Here is a 6,000-nt window from a genome sequence, read left to right as displayed (position 1 = left end):
AGCCTGCTGGGCTACAATCCACAGGGCCGCAGAGTCGGGCACCACTGAAGCGCCTTAGCACATACATAGAGATGACAAGGTATCCCCCTGTAATCACAAAGTACAAAGCGGTGGACAGTACCCAGCAGACCTGCCCAGTATCACCCTAAAGGTGGGGAAAGCAGAAAGAAGCAACAGCGTCGCCGGACGCCTGAGGGCCGGGCGCATTTTCGGTAGAGCAGCCCAGTGAGCCCAACCCTACCCCTTTCCGGGAGAGCCCGCGCATGCTCCGTGCGGGCGACACTGAAGCTCAGCTCGGGCGGTGAAGGAGTCCGCCAAGGAGCTGCAATGGAAGGCGGAGGATCTTGGCTAAACTGCACCAGTGAGCGAGGCAGACGTCTAAGGTAACGCATGAAAGTCTTTGTATCCTCACACTGAACTGTCAGGGTTCCACTGGGACTGGACTGCACAGTGGACATCAACAAGAAGGAGTGGAATCAAAATTAAGTAGGATGGGAACCGTAAAGACGAACGCCAGGGAAACTCAAATTCGGGTCTGGAACCAGGAAAAGCAAAAAAGGCACTGGTGTCTGACACGAAATTTCAGGGGCTCCAAACAGCTCAGAAATCAAAGTAAATGAGATTTTTGAGGCAGTAATTCTTCAAAAAGCGAATTTAATGCCAAAAATCCTTGACAAGCAAAATCTCAAACTTTTAAAGATAGAATCATTAACAGTCTGATGCGGAGCCTTTCTGGAGCCTAGAGGCAAAAGGAAAACTCAGTAATGCTGATCCTGATTATACGACAGTGTTTCATGAAAATGTTCCAGGCGCCCTCCTTGAGAAGTCTACGAAATAACCCGCTTCAGAAATGAAAATAACTGAAGAGACATTGCAGTAAAGATAAGTGTGAAGATTAAAGGAAGGTTTAAAAAAAATAGTATGTAATTGATGCAGATTTGGATCCTTGGACTCTATTTAATCAATTGAAATCTGCTGAGGAATTCAGACAGGGCTTTCCTGGGACTCGTGTTTCACGGAGGGAGTGAAAGCAACTAGCAAGTGCCCTTGCTTGCTGCTGAAGGTGGGGAGGGGGTTGCTTCCTTAAAGAGGTGAGGGTCTGGGTGTACCATCGGATTCTGGAGGGGTGGCTTTGGTGGTCTCCCCGCCCTCTTGATGCTGCTGTGTGCAGTGATCATGCACAGTACCCTCCGTTGATCCTAGCACTTCCGACGTGGCAGTAGGTTTGTGGCCTTTGGTAGCCTGTTGTTTCTAATTAACCAGACTTCGGGTGCCTGTGGTTAATTTTAGTCCTTTATATTCTGCTTCTGGAGGAGACTTTTCTCCAGGTGCAAGCATTCAGGGAAAGGGGCCCAGGTTCCAGCCTGTGTCGTAATAGCTTTATATTCTGAGAATGTAGGTATGATACAAAAAATTGGGAAAGGGGAGAAGAGAATTGAAATATGGTGTGAACTTCTGTTTTCAGAAGTTACAACTAGTTCTTATATTTTTCCTAGCTTATCATAGTTTATGATTCTGAGGTAGAGTTAACAATCAAACTTTATGTTAATTTCAGATGCACGATATGATTCAACACTTTTGCATATTGTAAACTATCAACACACGAAAAATATTTATTTTAGTATGTGACAGAAATTCACATCATTAATGTAATTAACAGATGGAGCTTTTTAAATGAGGTAGGTGCCCTGATGTATTCAGAGCAATAAGTAAGACTGGGGTGAACATCCTCGAAGCAACTGGCATTTCAGATTGGTCTTGGGTTGCAGGATTAGCTGGTCACATACAGTTGATGATTAACATTTCAGAGAATAGAGATAGTGTATAAAGGGCAGAGCAGGGCATGCCCATGTTATATTTTATTGGAAGAATAGAAACTTCCAAACATTTGAAGAAATTTAATTGGAAATATCTTGAAAGTAGGTATTATGAAGACTAACAGCAGCATCAGGTGTGAGTTAGGAAGCAGAACCTCTGAGTTGATCCTTGAGATGAATATAATCCAGGTGGGCACCTGGACTGCTGCCTGTGGAAGACAAGATGCTGGCCCAGAGGGTCCAACCACCTTTACATGGAATTCTTAACCCACAGGAACTGGGAAAATAAATGGAGGTTGTTATGTTAAGCTGCTAACTTGGGGGCTAATTTATTATGCAATTGTCCGAAACTAATACAGGAAGTTTCACAAACTTTTGTGGGTGTTTAATTTCCAATTAATTTTCTCCAGCTTCAAATGCCTCTAGTAGTCGTTTCCTCATACATCAGAGCTTTGAAGTATGGGGGTTCAGTTGCTCCATATACTTAATTTTTCCCTTTTTTTTTTTTTTTTTACCATTCTGTGTGGTGATATATTGTGGTCTTAGTATTTATCTGATGACTGACGAACTTGAATACATTTTTATATGTTTATTGGCTATTTGAGTATCATTTATTAAGCATCTGATAAAAATTTTTCTCTTTGAGTTACTTTTTAATGTAGATTACAGTGGTGGTTCATTTATCTAGATATGCATCCTTTATCAAGTGTACTTTGTGGTTTGCCTTTTTACTCTGTTAATATAGTCTTTTGATACAAACAAATTCTTGATTTTCTTCTGGGATTAGTAATGTTAATATCTTGTTCAAGAAATCTTTGCCTAATTTGGCGCCACAAAGATATTTCTTTGTGTTTTCCTCTGTCATCTGTATTGTTTTCCCTTTCATACTGGAATCTGCAATCCACCTAGAATTGTTTTTTTGTTTATGGTGGAAGGTAGAGATCAAGATGTATTTTTTCCCCCATGAAGTATATAATAGACCCAGCATCATTCTTCGAAAGACCTACTTTTCTGCATTGTACTATAATAGAGCTTTGATCGTAATCTGGTGGATGACTGTGTGTGTGAAAAGATTCTACTAAGTGTTTGTGATATTCAGTTGTCAAAAAAGCCATACTAGTCAGAACACTGGCATATTTACCTATTTATTTTTGAGTAAGGGAGGAAATGTGCGATTTAAAATTCTGTGCCATTGCATGGCTTCACAGAGATCTCATTCTTGTTGATAGGACTTCAAAGACCTTTTGTTATAATTTGAGACAATGTCTAGTTATTGTCCATTTGAAGTTTATCCTGATCTTTAGAAAAATATATTGCTTACTTAAGACAAACCTACAGATGTTTCATCTGCCTTAATTCTTCCTGTTTCACTAGACAGGGAGCAGCATTCAGTGCCACAAATGATGTTAAGAATTATGGCAAGAATAAAGAAGCTTTTAAAGGCATGTCCATCAGTTTTTTTCTGAGAGAGAAAAGAGCCTTGGAGCCATGCGTTCTGCTGCTTCTGTTCTTCCGCTTCCTCCTTTATCCCTTGTGAGACATAATACAGACTGAGAGTGATTATAAACAAAATGATTATAGAAACTTAGAACCTGAGGTAGAAATACAACATTTAAGTTTCAAACATATCAGCTGCTCCTGAGCATTTAAATGATTCTGTCAACCTGGGTTCTCTGCTTCCAGGATTGCTCACAGTTCATTCTCAATAGTCTGCTAGAGCCAGGGTCCCCAGCCTTTTTGGCACCAGGGACCGGTTGGCTTTGGAAGACAATTTTTCCACCAACTGGGGTGGGGGATGATTTCAGGATGATTCAAGGACATTTTTGTGAACTTTATTTCTATCATTAGATCAGCTTCACATCACATCATCAGGCATTCGATGCCAGAGGCTGGGGGTTCGGCGCTGGAGCGTTCTGTTTTCGACACAGAGTACCTTACTCCTCCACTGGAAAGTCTCTAGTGGTTGCCATCTCACTTTGTGGTGGGAATCAAGCTCATTAATGACCCAAGAAAGCCCACCAAACTATGACCCCGGGATTGCCACTTCTCTCGTCACTTTTTCCCTTTCTTTTTTCTGTCACACTGATTTCTTGCTCTCCTAACAAGCCAGGGGAGCTTCTTCATCAAGCGATTCAGATTCCCTCTTCCTGGAATATAATGCCTCTAGACATTTATGTCTATGATTCCTTCTCCTTCTTTAAGTGCATTCACTTGTCTCTTCTCACAAAGGTTTTCCTTGGACTTCTCTATCCCTTATTTTTTCTTTTTCTACAGATCTTATCACTATTCAATATGTGATGTCGTTATTTAAGTTTATCATCTTTTCTTTCCAAACTAGAATGTAAGATGCATGAGAATGGGGAATATTTTCTTTCTCTGGTGCCTTGAACAGTGGTTACACACATACTACATACTTCATAGCTGAATATGTGAATGAATAGTTTTCAGTTAGTTTGACCATGTGTTTTATAATCAGCTCTGTGAAGTTATTGCTAGAGACATGTTTCACAAGGACATTTCTTGTAGCCTAGATTTTCTGAAAGTGAGATTTTTGGCAGTGCCGTTAATGACAAAAATTCAAATTTTTGAAATGCACTACAGTGACTCATATATAAAATTCAAAAGAGGGAACAATACGTCAGAGGATGTATATTCATTTTTAAAGAGAGCTATACATAATAAAATATAGCAGATAATTATTGGGGAAATAAGACAGAATTAAGCAGGATATGTTCTCATTATACATGCTTAGTAAATTACAAAAATTATCTCTGAGCTCAAGATGGACAGCTCATCCTCAATCCAGTTTACCTGCTTAGAAACAGAATGTGCTGATAAACGTCTAGGTCTAATAAATTATCATTATCTAAAACGCCTTTCTTTTTTGGTGGGGGGAGCCCTCAAGTTTCTTAAAAACAAACCATATAAAATCCCTAAAGCAGGAATTCTTTATATGACTTCTAGAAATGTCTTGAAAATATATGTAAATTGTGTGTGAATGTGTATTTTCTGGGGGAAGTTTCCTAAATCTAATTTTTGAAAGAATCCAAGCAGAAAAAATTCAGAAACCAGCTTTAGATCAGTGATTCTTCTACCTGGCAACACATTAAAATCATCCAGGGAGCTTTTTAAAATTGTCAACCCCAGGTCTGCATTGCCAACAGTTTGATTTATATAGATCAGTCTGGGGTGGTGGGGTATAGGTATTAGATTTATTTATTTTTTGAGCTCCTTGATTGATGCCACTATTCACATAGCTGAGAATAATGTCTACCAATTGGATAGTACTACAAAATTACCTAGATGTTTTGTTAAAACACAACTTTGCTTGTTGTCTGAGCCAGTAGGTCTAGGGTGTGGCCTGATAATGTGCATGACTAACAGATTTCCAGATCATTTTTTGTTTCTCATTTTGGGATCACACCATGAAAAACCCGCTTTGGCGCACTGGTTTTTAATGCTGGCTGCTCATTGGGATTACCTGGGATGTTTTCAACATGCTGTTGTTTGATACAACCTGGCTTAATTAGAGATGCTGATTTAACTGGTCTGAGATGAAATCTGGGCTTGGGTTTTTTAAATAGACTCTTGGTTAATTTTGTAACTTCTCAAAGAATTATTGATTCACAGAATCAGAGTATACAGAGGGACTATATATCATTCACCCAATTTCCTTTGGTGTTAACATCTTTGCGAAACTATTGTACAATATTAAAACCATGACGTTGATGCTGGTACAATCCACAGCATGTTCAGATGTCATCAGTTTTACAGTCACTCGAGTCACTCGTGGGTCTGGGGTGTGTGTGTGTGGGGGGGTGGTTCTCTCAATTTTTTCCTGTGTGTCGAGGCATGTAGCCACCAATATAATCCAGATACAGAGTTGTTACATTATGACACAGATCTTACATCCTTTATTTGCTCCTCGTTTGCAGTTACAGTCAACTCCTCTCCCCACCACCATTCCTAACCCTGGGCAATCACTGATATCTTCTCCATCTCTATCATTCTGTTATTTTAGGAATGTTTACACAAATAGAATCCTCCAGGACATGAGCTTTTGAGATTGGCTGTTTTCAGTCAGTGGAATATCCATGAAGTTCATCCAAGTTTTTGAGTATATCAGTAGTTTATGCTATTTATTGATAGTAGCATTTAACTGTATGAATATACCATAGTTTAT

The 6,000-nt window shown here is 39.5% G+C and overlaps 1 long non-coding RNA gene across 1 annotated transcript in view; it reads left to right on the top strand.

Annotated features, from left to right (window-relative positions):
- Positions 1-289: 289 nt before the first annotated feature.
- The window catches only part of LOC139039633 (uncharacterized), a 120,917-nt gene continuing 115,206 nt past the window's right edge, over positions 290-6,000 (top strand). Inside the window, exon 1 of the long non-coding RNA XR_011492972.1 lies at positions 290-383. This is a non-coding gene — a long non-coding RNA (uncharacterized lncRNA). The remainder of the gene's footprint in view (positions 384-6,000) is intronic.

Source organism: Odocoileus virginianus, chromosome 19 (genome assembly GCF_023699985.2).
Source record: "Odocoileus virginianus isolate 20LAN1187 ecotype Illinois chromosome 19, Ovbor_1.2, whole genome shotgun sequence".
In the NCBI taxonomy this organism is placed as follows: Eukaryota; Metazoa; Chordata; class Mammalia; order Artiodactyla; family Cervidae; genus Odocoileus; species Odocoileus virginianus.
This window is presented reverse-complemented; position numbering and strand designations above follow the sequence as displayed.